A 17659-nucleotide genomic window follows, 5' to 3' on the forward strand; every position below is an offset into this window, starting at 1 on the left:
GAACTGTTTTAGTCAATCTTTTTTAATCAAATTATTTCTGTATTGAATCAAATGTATAGTTTTATTGAACATTTCTTCTACAGTATGTGTCTGCCATTTGTTAACTGAGTTAGGATTTGCTAACTGAGTTTGTCACAATGTATTATGGCATAGAAAGATGCATGTGAGGCTGCTATTGAATTTGCCTAAAATAAGGTATTTTTGAACATTACATACATTTTGGAAAAGCCTTTGAAACTGGAAGAATTTGATGTGAAGTATCTGAGCTCATATTGAGATCTCTGAGTTTGGTATCTTGACAAATTCTGTGCACAGTTTGAAACATTGTTGAGATATGTTTTGAAAATTGAGGCTACGCATGAGATTACTGGGTTCTTTTTTCAGTAGAAACAGGAGACTCAAGAGAAAGTATCCATTTAATCTTATCTGAAAGAAACAATTGAGAATTAATATAATTTGCTTGATTTCTTTCCAAAGGGAAACTAATGCTTTCTTTTTTTCTTCCCTAGTAACAAACATGTGATCTGTAAGGATTGACCTCTCACAAGACAAACACAATGAACGAGGTATGAATACAGTCTTACTCACATGCAGAAAATACTTTTTAACATTATACTTGTTGGCCTACATGATGTGCTGCAGGAGGTGACTTCTAAAACCTGGAAACGAGTTAGCATTTTTGATCCTCCGATTCTATCGTCCCAAAGTCAATGGGTTTTTCAGTATTGTACATTTACATAAAATCTAAAATAATACATTATTCACCCATAGCATCCTTGGCAGCAATTAAAAGCAGTGATGTCTTAACATTGTAATACTCAGTTGGAGTGAGGTGTAGGCCACTCCAGGACAAGATTTTTGGTCTTTAGCCACTCTTGAGTTGCTTTTGTTGTATGTTTCGAGTAATTTCATTGAATTTAATTTCAAAAACGCTGTGATTCTGTCTCTAGCTTGTGACAAAGATATGCATCCCCTAAGCATCAGACTTCCTATGGTCTTTTGAACGGTCAGATTTATAAAATGTACTGTCATCAGTTTCTTCCTCCTCATGACAATGCTTATGTTTTAGAGATTAGCTTGTGTTTTGACAGTGCTTGTGTTTCTTTGGTAACACCCACTATTCACAATCCAATTAATTCCCAAAGGATAAAATCAAGTCTCCACTTTTTCCAAGTGGATGTCCTGTTTCAAAAAGCCTCCCTTTCTCACTCTGCCTTCTTTTTTGTGAAGGCATTGTTTTTTTGTCAACAAAGTGTGCCGACAACAGCATATTTGGTGTTATTTATATGAGATCAGAACAGGTACAGTAATTTGATTAGACAAGAAATTATAATTATCTACCAAGAACATGTATATGTTGCACAAGTTATTAGCACTATTAGAAGACCAGGAGCAAAACATTACCGATAGAAATACAAAAACAAACTACCAAATTACTAATTCCGCGAATCAACCACTGTCTGTAATGTGGATTGTTATTTGTAATCTACCTGTCAATGGGAAGACATTCTGGAACTGTCACGAGTGATGCTTGTGGAGAGAGCAGGAAAACACAGAGCGGATTAGTGGAATCAGTGGAATCAGTGGATCTTTAGCAGAGCGATAACAGAACGCTTTTATGGGAATCCTCTGGGGGGTGAGGGAGGGGAAGGGAGGGGAAGGGAGGGGAAGGGAGGGGGGTGAGAGGGGCTCTTCAGCCGATGAGGTGTGCACGGCCCTGCCCTGGGGAGTGGTTCACGATGCAAATCTCACTCGTCCACTGGCTTGTTTTGTTACCACTCAAAGGTGATTGGGCTCTCAGACGAGATCCCCATTCGTCAGTCACTGACATAACGTCAAAGGTGACTGACTGATAGGGAATTCAATGCGAATTCTGTGCGCAAGTTTCTTTTTTTAATCACTTGAATAAATGATAGAGCAATCATGTACGGATGCTGGATGTCGTGTTAATTGCGTTAAATATTTTTAACGCTTTAAACTGAATAACTTCGCAAATCGCGAAAAATTCATGCGTTAATTTTGTTAATAGCACTATTAATATTATATATCTATTATATTATCTGCAAGTACAGTTTCTCTAGTATACAAGATTTGAAGTACACTGCATGTGCACATTCAATACAATTAAACGCACTTATTTTCCCACAAGGTTTAGCTTTCAAAAACTCTAGCTTCCTAATTTTTTTGCCCTTGTCTCTGAATGTAGGATAGGGTATCTTTCACCAGGAGTGGTGGTGGTCTCTAAAGATGTGTGATGGGGATGGCGTACACTCATGTTAGCAGAACTCTTTTGATACGCTACTCCATACATTCCAAACACTCTAAGCCAAATCCTTAGAACAGCCCTGGTCACACCTATAGTTTTATAGCACTAATTTTTATTACGGAAAGTTTTAAACATACTGAAAGCATTGGGCCATGCAGACGAGCCCTTGGTGAATACTCATATGTGTCTCTGCTGTTCTGTAACAGAATATCTAACCACTATTCTACTCATACTATTTATGCAGTATGTATACTGTTCTCAGTTTTCTAGTTTTCCTGTATGCATACAATTCCAAAATGACCTAATACATATGGCAAAATGTGCAGTATATCTAAATGTGCAGTATATCTGGACTTTCTATTTCCAATGTGATGAGTGAACTGGAATGCATAAGCAAAGTTTTGAGGGTTGTATTCTGTTACCAGTTACAATCCCATTGTACTCACATTAAAAAAAAAAATCATGTTGCAGTGTGCTTACTGAGCTTACTTGCTACATTTTTGTGAGATTCATGTTCACCCTTAACATTGTGCAATTATGAATCATACAGTTTTAGAATTGCTTAATTTTGTTATATGATCCAGTATTGTGAGTGTTGTGTGCCTCACTCAAATACAGTTGACCCATGCTGGGAGCTTTTGTACGCAATGCTGTGTGTATTTCCCAATGGATAAGTCATGCTGTTTGATTACCCACGATACTGCATGTGTGTAGTAGAGTCACGCTGTGTGCATTGTTTGATAAGCCATAATCATAAATCCTAAAAGCTAATGACTCGCCCACTCTGCACCCAATCAAAACACAGCCACATTACCCAGCGCTGGGCGCTATTGAGCTATCCATCATGAGTAATATAAGCGCCCTGTGTGTGTGATATAAAAAGAGAGAAAGATGATGTTTCCAGTTGGGTTTTCTATGGGTGTGTGACGGCGTGTGGGGGTTAGTTTTTCTTGTAATGTGAGGTTGTGTATGTGCTCACGCAAAAATGTAAATTCTGTCTTAATTTTCTCACCCATTCCAAACTCTTTCTTTTTTCTGTTAAATATCAAAGTTGTCCACGTTGCTCTTTCCCATACAATAAAAGTAAACCGTGACTGGGGGCTTGCAAACTCGAAGACCAAAGACAAAATATACACTGTAAGAAAAGAAAAAAATCGTATAAAAATGGAAAAGGTACTGAAATTTTTCTGCCATGACATTATCCACTAAGTTTACAGACAGGTAAACTTAAGGTGTTGTTGTTATAGTGTAATTACACAATAGGCTACTGAGTAATATTAAGTAGGTGTACATGTACTATAGGGTTATGGTTAGGGTTAGGGTTTGGTTTAGGTTTAGTTACTTGTAATTATGCATAATTGACTGTTATTACTGTAGTAAGTACATGTAATGTGTTACCATTTCCTTTAACTGTAAAACACAACACAATGCAATGCATAATTCATAATACAGGTAAAATTCCTTCATATTAAGAGAGTACATTGCGTAAGGGTTTTTGAGGGTGTCTGACTTCCATTTAAAGGTACACTATGTAACTTTTTTTTTCTTCAGATTTAACAAAATGTAAATAATGATTTAATACATCATCAATTCTTCTTCCAAACGTGTTGTCTTACCCTGATTCTCTATGGTAGGACTTTTATAAGTGTTTATACTTTAGTCCTAGCGGGATGGTTTTCACAGGAAATTGTATACATACGTCACTCGCCCATGCGTGTCTCGTAAAAAGAGGAAAGTTGCTCGGCTACTTTGATGCGTGTATGGTGTGGGAGTGGCATAGGTTAGTTGACACAATGAGCGAGAAAGGTTGACATGGAGCAGCTACATCTCAAACCTCTGGAGAATAATCCGTTTAAAAAAAAACATTTGATAGAGCTCGTAATAAACCAAGAATCAACATTGGCTTGGCTTTTCGGAGATGGAAAGAACTGAGGGTGTTATGGGGAACAGGTAGAACAGACTTCAACATAAGTGTTTTGATATAGACACAGAGATGCCGTTTTTATTACTCAACAGGTGAGTAAGATATTTTATTGAACAGAAAAATTCCCATATGTAGCTCTCTATCAGACTTCATTATGAAGCATATATATTGTCATATCATTATGGTTGTTGTAGCTGTTCTGGAATTTCTTTTCAATGAAGTACCATGTTTATTAATGGATATAGCTAGAGTAACATCTTCAGCTCGAGATCCTTTCCATCTAAACTGGTTATATCTCTTAAGGCAAGTAGTGAATGTTTCATGAGCAGAAGCATAACCATATTCATCTGCCTAGTCACACAGAGCCAAAGCACAACCAAAACAATGCTATTTCACAAAATACATGCAGTTTTGTTTTTTAACTGCTAGAGGGCCAAAAGTTACATTACAAAGATTGAAGCCGCCCACAGGAAGTTAGAGCAGAAGGTTTAGGAGCTCTTGAAACTTAGATATACTAATCCATTTTAATTGTGACGTTTAAATAACCACAAAATGAGATGGAACTGAACAGACGTGTGCAAATAGAAGAAATAGTCACCTGAAGAGGTAATGAGAAGCTGTGCTTTCTATTAGGATCAGTGTCATATAGTGTTAAAATGTAAATTTAAAAGTTGACATCTGATATCTCTGCTTTTCCATTGTTTTTCTATGATAACGCGCACTATATGGACGTGTTTCACTGTTTGACATCTTGTGTCTTTTGCAGCATCTTGCGCATGACACAGCATTCTAAAAATGTGAGGCTTCAGTAAAAAGAAGTTCAACTTGAAAAAAATTCTCAAAAAAAAAAAGGTTTTCTCCGACTGATTAACACCTTTGAACAACCATTGGTCTGTGACGAATACATAGTTGGTAGGTGTGCTCTACAGCTCCGCCTTCCTCGACGTAGCAATCTTCTCCTGTTCATTTCTTCCATTCAGTCCGGCGAGGACAGACGCGAATAAAAAATTGAATATACTGGTGAGCTGCTTTTTAGCACAGTAGAATTTGAAATTGTAACTCTAATTGAAACCGACACTGACACTGTTTTTTAACGTTTAATACTGTAAAGGTGCCTGCTTTAAAGCAATCTATTGTATAAAGTGTTGTATAAATAAACATGATTTGACTGGAGTTGCCAATTGTTGAGCTTTTGCTAACATGTACACATCAATATAATCAGACGCTTTCTTAACTGCTGTTTTCTCACCGCTGTCATTTTGATGTTTATGCTGTTGTTGTTATTGAAGCACACAGCACATATTTATAATCATCTAAACGCCACTCCCAGCAATGAGGGCGGCTTCGGGATGTTCACCAACAGTATACCTCTGCTCAGGTATTTCGAATTTCTTTTTACACCTAATCGAAAACGAAACAGAACTTCATCCATAATGAGGCCAAACAAAAATTTCTCCTGAAAATTACTTCTACAAATTTCTTTCAAAAGTTTACCCCACGTACTTCCCTGTTAAATTTGTATAATTTGCACTAATGTGCTATATACCAAGTCTTCTGAAGTTGCATGATAGCTTTGCTTGAGGCAGACCCAAATTTATGTAGTCATCCACTGATCTTCCCCTCCGCAAAAGCTCTCAAATGGAATTTTCATATATGCATAATCAAACTTGGTACGTCAAAGGTTTGAAATTATGTTAGCATATGTCTTGTAACCAAATGCTGCACACCAATTTTGACTATTCGGCAGTTTGAATGAGACTGCTATTTGTAAAAGAGCAGCATGAACATTCTGCTAAACACATTCTTTTTGAAGTTTGACATGACATGAAGATTGTAAATAATGACAGAATTTTCACTTTTGCGTGAACCATCCCTGATGTTTTTCTGTGCTCAGAACTGTTCTGCAGCTCAAAAAGACATTGAATTGTGTTTTTCCTCCTCAGGTGGGTGTGGCCTGTGTGCAGCAGTCTGTTTATCCTTTGACCAATCATCTGGCTCATCTGGGTTGGTGCGGGGGTGGGCGGCGTAATGACAGACGCCGGTGCGTGTGAGTTAAGGGTAGCGGTGGCGATGGCAGTTGCGGTGTCATTAGCGTGCGCCCTCGAGGAGAGATTAGTCTGATTTATGGTGAGCGACGCTAATGGAACAGATATGGCTGCTCTCGCACCCTGCCATCCACGCTAATGAAAGTTTTGTGCAAATGTGAAAGAGAGCGCTGCAGAGCAGAGGCTTTCACCAGCACAGCATCACCTCTTTGTTTTAGTCTAATTCAGTCTTTATGTGAGTGACTTCAGCTTCAATATATCAGTCTGTCATAAGTGCAGTGTCCTTTTTAATCTGTGTATTTCTTTTTGTTTTGTCTCACGTCATCTTGTAATAATGCAATAGGTGATTTTACTACAGTACAGGTAGCCTAAAGCAAAAAAAAAAAAAAAAAAACACTCAACCATGATAAAATATCTGTAACTTTGTAACTCTGGCTTTATTATTCAACTTAGGTTCATTGGAAAAATGATTCTGCAAAACAATATTACATTGCTTCAAGTTTCGCCAGTAAAATGTCCAGTGGCGCTAAAAGCATGTTCAGTTTTATCTGAAATAGAGGAACGAGTCTGGCAAAATCTTGAATGTGTTAGTTGTTGTTGGCTATTGTTGCAGTTCAGAAATCACGTTTGAAAATAACTTACCATCTACACTACTGTAAATCTAACTGATGATGTTAACAAAAGCAAAAGTGAGATATAAACAGTATTGTTGAAGTATCTATGCCATTTTAGCTTGCTTCTACAAGTCTTTGAGCCCTTTGATTGTGTATCTCACGACCAATTCGTAGGTACAGGGGCGTTTCTAGGTTTTAAAAACATCAGGGGCTGAGCCTGAAACATCAGGGGCTGGGGTGGGTAATAAGATAGCATGATTCGATACAGAGAATAATGTATATTTTAGGCCTATATGCAGGGGGGCAGACTGGTTAAAAAATTCAGTCCTGGCACTGTTGCCACACCAGCCCATATTACCACACAGACACACACATTAAAATGTGAGGTAGTTAGGGGGGTTCGGGGGCATGCTCCCCCGAGAAAATTTGGATTTCTCGGACCTACATATGTGCATTTTAAGGTGTTTGAAGGCCAACATTTTTTGATAACAATTATAGCTTTAAAAGCATGTCAGTGGGCAGTATACATAGGCTACATTATTTGTCAAGCAGATAACAGATTCTTAAACATGAGAATGAGGATAAATGTTGAAATGAACGATCCACACTAGAAAATGGAAATGCAAAATTTTTCTGCTTATAGTTGACAACACACAATCACATATAACAGGAATGGCCTTAAATGAGAAATCTTTCAAGGATTATTTTGCATAGATGTAAACTTTTTAGCATTAAAGTTTAGTTTCAGCAACTTGTTTCTTTCTTGAGTTAATCAATGTTTTTGGCACTATTAAATCAGTTAAATTAAATTTCAATTGTTCACTCATAAAGACAGTCACTTGTCACCATTACTGGCCTAATGATGCAAGTTGCGCAAACACAGACAAGCGGAGTGATACAAACTGTGAAAAGACTGATGCTGGTGAAATATTCGAACACATTCGAGGACCTTATATATATAGGCCTATTTTTCACATTTTTGGTCACAAAATATTTAGTCAGTTTTGATGACTTTGCAATATTGATAAAATATTAGAATATTAATAATGAAAAATGAGTAGGGCTACGCCAAAATGTGTAACTTATGTAGCCTACAAAGGAATACAAAAGCCCCGACATAGAGTTTTGACGCAGCTTTAATCTCCCTTTTGGTTATTTTAATACTTAATTGACGACAGAACACGACGTTACATGCTAGTAGTTTATTTTGCCTGATACAGGGCGCGCCGCATTTGCGCGTGATTGAAGAGTGCGCGCCGCGAGCAAACGGCTGACACGACAGTAGTTTTTCTGAGTTTTACTGACATATAGCCTGACAACATCTGGTCTGACAGAAGACTGTGCGGCGGTGCTGACTGGGTCAAATTTTTTCTTTTTTTTTTTGCTGTGAGATTGTTTGCTGTTGCGCGCAAATCCTGGAGATGAACTTGGATAGCTAAATCGCTCACGTGGTGCGTCTCTCTGTGAGAGTAACCATAGTAACTTTGATCTGCTTGAACACATTTTAATCGTCTTTAATACATGATTGATTCCGAAGGATAGATTAAAAGACCGGGTCGATTTTTTTAAAATAAATACAAAATTATTAAAAAATAATAATAATTATTCATAAATTCATTTTTTTTTTAGATCCGGGGCTATAAAAAAAACATCCGGGGCTGAAGCCCCGGATGCCCATGTCTAACGACGCGCCTGCGTACGTATTTTACGAGGTGGCGAATTCATTCGATTTGTCTAAACCCCAGTGACGAGTAGGTTTAGGGGCGGGGTCAGGGATAGGTCATTTGTACGAATTCATACGAATTGGGCAAATATGTACTATTTCGAAAAAATCGTGTGAATTCGAATGAGTGAGATCGTACAAATTCGTACGAATTAGCCACAGTAAAGTACGGTCGAATTGCCGTGAGATCGGGTTGAATGCTGCTGTACCAGATGAGCTACAGAGCAAGTTTACTACATCAGAAAGGTCATATATATGGAGCTGATTATGTGACGCAAATGTCAATACCGCTCTAATCATAATTTTTGTGAAAAGGGAAAAAAAAGTTGGTGTTTTACTGCCTCTAGTGTTCATTTTAGCTGGAAACTGCAGTGAATCGTATGTATAGGAAAGTTTTGCAAAAAAAATGAAGTTAGAGTCACATTGTTTGATTATATCATTGGCTCGGTATAACAATGGTCCCCATGCTGACTGGTCAAAACAGCATTACAGTTTTTTCAAATTTAGCTATATCACATGAGCAAGAGTGCTGCTGTACTGAATTTCAGCATGGTTGTGATTCGGCTGTAGGCCAAGAGCTGCAGGAAATCTTATTAACCGATCAGCATCTAGATGTATATCTATTTTACCCTGTAGAATATCATTTTCTATATTAACAAAAGCTGTGATTAACATAAAGTCATTGGACATAAAGTTCCAGAACACTAAAATGTTCTCACAATGGTTTAAAGTAAAACAAAGTTTTTCAATGATTACGTGGCTTCTCTAAAATGTAAAAAAGTTATATATATTTATATACTCTATATTTAACATAAGAACCGAATAGGGTGAGTCATTAAAACTGGTCAGCTGACCTCAGAGACCGAATGCAATTGGCTCTCATTGGTGCTGAATGTAATGTATGTCCATTAGTGATTTAAAAACATTTTATTTTGGATGCATCACCGAAAGTGACTCAAGTGTTGCAGGAACATTGACGAAAAAAGGATTAGGCTTCAAGCATCACACATTTGGAGGATCCGACTGTTTCCAGCTGGATGAGATGTGTTAAAAGAAAAGTTAGCTGGAACTTTAAGAGAATTTGGTTGGCTGGTGTGCGAGTGAGTGTGTTTGTTATGGAAAAGGGTGGACAAGAACAGTCGTGTTTAGTCAATTTGAGAGTCCTTTGGGTTTTAAGTCCTCATAGACGAGATTATTTTCTCATTCTGTTTTTCCTCATCTGTCTTTTGCACCGCGTGTGTGATGTGATTTTGGGATGTGTGGGGGAGTTGGACGTCAACAAAGCTGATGGGAAAGAGATGGATTGTCATCGTAGTGTCAGTCGTGGTCACATGATGAGTATGTGTATGTGTGCGTGTGATTGATTAATCTGTATCCTACACAGAAAAAATACACAGACCAAAGCAAGTCTCCATCGCTCCAGGCTTCCTCCTGATTAAAGTTCAGCGCTCCATCCATCTCCCTTTCCGCTGCTCTCTCTAGGATGGATGAAGCTCGCAGAAATGCAATATTGTTTGCGGCGAAAAGCGATTTGCATCTTAGCCGTCACCCTCTCCGCACAATACAATACAGATAGAGACGCGCAGAAATGCAGTTAGAGGCAATAAAACGTTGGCCCATCTCTCTGCTTTATCTCTCACATACTTCCTCCATTATTTTTAATTTACTTCTCACTCATTCGCTTGCGGTCTTCTGCTTTCTCTCTCTCCAGATGCTCTGCTCCAAAACCTATTGAGCTGCCTATCTAGACAGCATATTAAGGCATGTTTAAGGCACCATGGGAAGGGTGGTTATTATTACAGTTAACTAAAACTAGAATTAAAAATAAAACAAACAACACAAAACAAAATTCTGTCACTTGAAATAAAATAAACATTAATTGGAATAAAAAAATCAAACCCTACCTTATGGGGACAAAATATCCAAAATCTTTGACCTTTTGGGGACATTTTTTGGTCCCCATGATTAAAGCAGCTTATAAATATGTAAAAAAAAGGTAGGTTTAGGGGATAGAATATACCATTTGTACAGTGTAAAAATCATTATGTCTATGGAAAGTCCCCATTAAACATGAAAACCTAACATGTATTAATGTTTACAAATTTTTGAACTCTAAGTTCTTTTTTTTTTTTTTTTTTATCTATTTCAAACAATGATTATTATTCTAATAGAGTTTACCAATTTTTTTGAATTTTAGGTACCCACACATCCTCATCGGTTATATACCATTTCATCAACATCAAACCAGTAATATTTAAATGTAACTTTAATATTACGATATCATTTAGCAGTCTCATCGTTATTGCTAAAATGGCCATTATTACAATGATTCAATGCTGTGCGTTTCTTTCATTTTAATATTTTAGTGACTATTGTATAGTCTCTCAGAATTAACAATGAGAAATATTATAGCTATACATAAAATTCAGTAATGTCATTTCTGTTTTATGCAACAAAATCAAAATTTTAAAACTGCTCAAGAACCCTGGTTGGGTTTTGTGTTTGATAACATGTTTATGGATACAGTATGAAATGTTTTATTAAAAACGACACTTATATTGTAGATAAAACACACACGCACGCACGCACGCACGTACGTACGCGCACACACACGCATGCACGTACGCACACACACACACACACACACACACACACAAATTATAAGCCTTTCACCAAACATTTCTAAATGGTGCACAACCCTGCTACAGGCCCTTTAAAAATAATACTGTCGATAAAAATAAAAAGGAGCATAGAGAATGAGGAAAAGGAAGAAATGAGAAGAGCACAGATTTAGACAGAAGGGGAGAGAGAGATTCCAGTAGCATGCAGTGTTCTAATCACTCATGCAGTAAGAGTACCATGGTAAAAAGCATTTTACTTGATGACAGTACGTTTGTCCTGACAGGCCTTAGGTAGTGTCCTGTATGATGTCATCATACACTCGCGATTCATTGGCTTACGGGGGGCAAACCTATCAACTGTATGATCTCATCACAAACGCATACATAAAGGCAAAATCACACGCATACATCTGTTATTCAGGTCAGGCAATCTCCTCTTAAGACAGCATAGCTCTCCCCCTCCCAATTGTGTGATCCCTCATGTCTTACACACACACACACACTATATTTTATATACTGCTGAAATGAGGTCATCTTTCTCTCTCATTCTCTATGTTTCACTCGGTTTCAATGAACTGTCCTGAGATGGGCTCTTTCACACAGATATACACAATTCCAACCTGCCCTAATATTTTATTTTTGAAGATTCATGCTTGCATCTAAACTGAATATAAGCTGAATATAATACTAGCTGTCTTTAACCCTTTAAAGCCTACACATTTCTAAGGCCTTTTAATTATCAGCATGATCATAACTGAATGAAAGACCTTTTGTACACAATCGACTACATGCCTTCTGTCATCTGACTGATAGTTTATACTTTTTAATAAGTAAAAGGCTTATATCATTCAAAAAAATTTGAAAGATACTTTTTATCTCAGAATTCTGAATTTATCTCAGAATTGCATGATATAAACCCCCAATTGTGAAATATAATGTCAGAAATCTGAGATATAAACTGACTTTTTTTCTTGCAATTGCGAGTTTATCTTGCAATTCTGATTTTTTTCTCACAATTCTGACTTTTTTTCTCGCAATTGCGAAATATGAACTCGCGGTTGCGAGCAAAAAAGTCAGAATTGTGAGGTTTAAAATCCAATTCTGAGGAAAAATACTTTTGTGAGATTTTCTTCTCAATTCTGAGTTTGTCACACAATTCTGATTTTTATAACTTCATATCTCACAGTCAGAATTGTGAGATAAAGTCGCAATTCGATTTTTAAATTTGTATTCAGTGGCGAAAACAAGCCTCCAGTTAACTGCTCTCCCCATTAAACAAAAAATCATATTTCATATGTCAGGCAAGAAATGTAGTACATTAGCATAACTATAGCTGATATTTAGTCTTCTCATATTAATGTAGAATTTAGATGATGTTAGATCAGCTATTTAACAGTGACTTTCTTCATCTAATCATATTTCAGAACTGAACTTTTTTTCTCATAAATTTACATAGGCAATTAACAAATATTAGCATGCTAAAAATCGTTCTACCCCAGGCAGCCTAATAGCTTTAGGCAGATGAACTAATTATCTGATTTTTGCACGGGAGGTGAAAGGTCAGGGTCAAGGTTCTGCCGCCCCTCTGGTGCAAATCTGTGTCAAAATATGAAACCCAAACAAACATGCGCACTTGTGAACTCTCATGTAAGTCACGGCTCGTGAGCTTCAACCATCACATTTAATCACGTTCCTCCCAGAGTGTGAGCGACTAATGAGACGCAGCCGCTGCCAGAGGAGTTTGACCTGCAATCTGCCGTAATGGCTGCTATCAGCACACTGTACGGATGAGCAGGGCTGGCGGGTGAGGAACTGAGAACAGACGTCCTTTGATTGATTGATTTAATCAGAAACGTAACAGTTCTGTTCATGGTGGAGGAGGGGCCATGCCAACGAGGTCATGGTGGACCAATCAGATTAAAGGAGGGGAGAAGCCAGAGGTCAAGATGAGGCTTGACAGTATTTTCAGTGTGTGTGTGTGTGTGTGTCATTCTGACCTTCAGTAAAATCTGTGGGATTATAGTAATCACATAGTAACATTTTAGTGGTTGGCCGATGCTTGTTTTTTTATTTTTTTTATGTCTGATATCTAGAAAGCAGGTGGGTTGTGAAGTAAAACGAGTTGAGATCCAATGAAGGGGTCATCGGATGCAAAATTCACTTTTATATTGTGTTTGCATATAAATGTGTCTTTGCAGTGTGTGGACACAACCACCATACATTGAACATTTTTTAATTAATCCATTAAATCCTTTTTTTTAATCCTCAAAAATTCTAAACACTCTCAATAATCAAGCCGTTTGGATTTTCTGAGCAATATGATGTCATATTGCTCATGCTCCGCCCACGACCACTGACGGACTGTCCCGTATTAGCATATTTCCCGTATTAGCATATTTCACAGATTGTCAAGGTAGCACTTTACGTGTCGACACACCCCATAGAAGAGAGGGGTGGGGTGAGCAGTTGCTCATTATCATTTAAAGAGACATGAACCGAAACGGGTCGCTGTGAACAGAGCTGTTTTTGAGGAGGTAAAAAGGGTGTTGTTTTACACAACCATTGAGGATTTTAACCAAAGCATGTTACAAACTTTACACGAAGACCCTAAAGAATCATACCAACTTGTGGAAAATGGGCATCAGATGACCCCTTTAAATGAACTTAAAGTCCATTACAATAGAAAATCATTTAGAAAGCAAACACATGTCGTGTTTACACAGGAGTTTACAGGGCAACAAACATTATGCAGATGGATTAATATACGCAGTTTAACAATATATGAGCAGCATATTTCTGCTTTTAAAACATTTAAAAGCATTACTGTAAACATTATTTTTGTTTGCTTAAATTGTTTCTAATATTCTAATATATTATATAAGATATTTCCAAAATAATTACCTAAAGATATTTGACAAAAAATGCTTTATCAGTTGTAAAGCTGTTGATGAACACATCTGTTAATCGCTCAAGTGGAATGCATCTGTAACTTTGCATTTTGCATTCATTTTGCATTACACAATTCTTATAGTCTAATGCATTTTAAATTGTCTTCAGTGAACAGCTTGCAATCTTTATTTATTATTATAAAAAAAATTTGCTAGACAAACATACTAGAGATCATACCCAGAAGTACAATGTTCAAAAGACCTGCAGGATGAGGGCATGGAATCGAATTTAGGTTCAGACTTGGTAATTGAACAATTGAACAAATTGAACACACTTGCAAAAAGTCAAGTCAAGTCAAGTATATTTGTATAGCGCTTTTCACAATACAGATTGTATCAAAGCAGCTTCACAGTATTAAATTAAAATAATACAACAAGGTTTGTTTCTAGTGGAATTTATTGATTGATAAAATCTGATTGATAAAAATGTATTGTATATTTTATCAAAAAATTTATTGATTGATAAAAACATGCAAGTGTGTGTCGCCAGTGGTGTTAAAAATGAGTTCAGTGTTATGATGAACGTGAATCTGGCAATGTTTTATTATGGTGGTTGTTGTACGTATCGCGGCAGTTTAGAAATTAAATCTTTGTGGCGCTAAAAGGTTAATGTTCTGTCGCATAAAAAAAAACAAAAAAAACTTACCACTGCACTAAGCCATACACTAACCGATAATATTAACAAAGGCAAAGGTGAGATAAAAACTTCATTTTAGCATGCTTGTACAAGTCTTTGGGCTATTTTATATTGACTCGAGTTTTACGTGTCACCGAACACTCCGTGTTGCAAATGTTGTACTATGTGAGCTGCAGAGCAAGTTTACTACATTAGAAATAGTTCATTATTAGTAATATGATGCAAATGTCAAAATGTATTAGTTTACAAATCATGCTCTAATAAAAGTATTTTGAGGTTATAAAATAGTATTGTGCAATAAACCATTCAAAAATGAATCAATAATTTGTGGAGTACAATTTGTTGGTGTTTTGCTGCCACTAGTGCAATGCAAACCAAGTGTGAAAACAGACCAAGATAATAGCTTCAGAATAAATAGGTGATCTAACTCTGTAGTTTCCCTAGCCTTCTGTTTACTATTGTCTCTCTCTCTCTCTCTCTCTCTCTCTCTCTCTCTCTCTCTCTCTCTCTCTCTCTCTCACACACACACACACACACGCACACACACACGCACACACAAAATGTTAACAGGACTCCCCAGCGCTGGACCTCTTCCTGTCTGGCACTGCTCCACTGTGTGTCTTTTAGATACTAGTGTAATCAAACCAAAATACACACACAGGTCTCAGTATCTCTCTCTTGAATAGGCCTATCATAAGACTCATGGAACATTTAAGGTCCATACACTCAGTTTGTAGTATGAATATAATGTGCAGTATTCACTCTGTCAGTACACTGATGACAAGCTAATTTTACCAAAATGCACAGTACACTGTACAGGTAGCTTTATGGTGCTGGTTCCCACAATCTATTGCATTTTGGGATTTGGCAAACTGTTGTATGTGACAATCATCAAGCTGAATCATAAATGGTTGCACATAGAGGACTTCCTGTTTTTCAGAACAGCTGCACATTAGTGCGTCAATTTTAAGACTTGAGTCCTGATGATGAGTTTTTTTTGTGTGTGTGTGTGTGTGTGCATGTGCGTGTTTGAAGAGCAATGATGTTGTTGTAGCCCAGGAAACGTAAGTTACTGAGTACAAGGCATAATTAATAATAATATGAACTGTGCATTAAGACATTTAGTACACATTTAGATACAAGTGTGTCCTGGAAACAGTCATACTTGTTTTAAAAGCATTTGCCCTCCATGTTCATAGATTTAAATCGATCCGTTGATGTTGGTAGTGGTGCTGCTTTATTAAAACGCATCAAAAGGTTTATACAACACAACTAATGGACTTTCAGAGGAGGATTATTCTTAAATATGTGCATTATTGTTAAAAGGACAACTTGCTTCTCGTATGGGGATGTTGTAAAATTTGTTTTTCATTAACAAAGGGGGCCTCGTCTTAAGACCATGACGGACTGTGAATACGCCTTCCCTCTTCTTTTCCTGGAAGAGTGTGTGCATACCGCAGGTCAGTGCCCTCTTGTTTAGCTGAAAAACATCATCTTTATCACTTCCAGACAAAAACACAACACTTCTTCAGCCTCCAGACCATCTATGTGTTGTATGTGTGTGACTCTTTGGAAAACCGTGCCTCTAGCTACATTTAAACTCCAAAAAGTGCATACAATTCACTGCAGTTTCCAGCTGAAATGAACATTATAGTGACATTAAAACACTAACCACTTTTTTTTTTTCCTTTTCACATAAATTAGGATTTTTAATCATAGGTGAAATATTATAATCTGACCCTGCAAAGACTTACTTTCACACAGTTCCTCACACAATTCTATGACCTCAAAACACTTTTACCATAGTGCATGATTTGTAAACTAATACATTTGGATGGTTACATCACATAACCAGTTACATATGAACGGCTTTTCTGAAATGGTAAGCTTGCTCAGTAGCTCACTGCGCTTGGTTGCACTTAAACGTTTGGGTAAAAGATTTCACAATATTTGATAAAAGGCTTGCAGAAGTAAACTAAAATGACATGGTTGCTACAGGAAATTTGTTTTTATCTCAAGGTTATGGTAGGATTTAGTGTAGGCATTAACCTTTTAGTACTAATAACCAACATTTAATATGATCGAAAAATAATCCTAATAAAATGTTGCCACATTCACATTTTGCAGAAATGTCACTACAGTTACATATTTCCAATGACAATTTTGCTGTTACTTTTTTTTTTTTTTCATTACCATTTTTCATCTGGTAGATAATAGAACAAGCAAAAATACCAGAAAAGCACAATTCTTTCGAAAATGTAATATATCAGTAATATTGTAAATACAACAGTGGTTTCAAACATAAGGAGGTGTAAGTGAAACGCCATGTTTGATGTGCATTAATAGTGAATTCATATCATATGGAGTGTGTGTGTCTGAAAGAAACAGACACCGTTTGCTCTTTCTTTATCTCTGTTTGCTTTCTTTTCTCTCTCTCCTCATTTTCACCTCACAGATTTCCTAAGATTTCATGTTAAGCAATATTTTCCGTTCAGCCAGCTGTGTCAATAGCCACGCCAACCCAGCATGTTTTAACACACACATACAGTACACACACTCAATGAGGTGGAGCGGTAAATATCAGAGAGAATTTGACACCCTGTACCTTGTCCTGTTAGTGTGTGCGTGTGATTACACTTCCCACCTCTATCGCAAACATTGACCTTTTCAAATGAGCACAATATGCGATCTTTGTGACAACACAAGACGTCAGGTCAAAAGCTCTCTTTGTCATTGTGTCTACAGTGAGACAGGCAACAGAAAGCCATTTTTAAAAGCCTGTTTGACATTTCAATAAAGAAAGTGTTTAAAAGAAGGATGAAGGACACACAGAGAAAAATAAAGACATAATTAGTCAAAGTGACCTATTTATATATTTGTA

The 17659-nt window shown here is 36.9% G+C and overlaps 1 protein-coding gene across 2 annotated transcripts in view; it reads left to right on the forward strand.

Annotated features, from left to right (window-relative positions):
- raraa (retinoic acid receptor, alpha a) overlaps nucleotides 1-17659 on the forward strand; it is a 193897-nt gene that overhangs the window by 89349 nt on the left and 86889 nt on the right. For both annotated transcript variants that reach the window (XM_084435082.1, XM_084435083.1), the window contains exon 2: nucleotides 510-566. The gene's annotated coding sequence lies outside the window, so the exon portion shown is untranslated. The remainder of the gene's footprint in view (nucleotides 1-509; nucleotides 567-17659) is intronic.

The sequence above is a fragment of the Rutilus rutilus genome (assembly GCF_951802725.1).
Source record: "Rutilus rutilus genome assembly, chromosome: 16".
Classification (NCBI taxonomy): Eukaryota; Metazoa; Chordata; class Actinopteri; order Cypriniformes; family Leuciscidae; genus Rutilus; species Rutilus rutilus.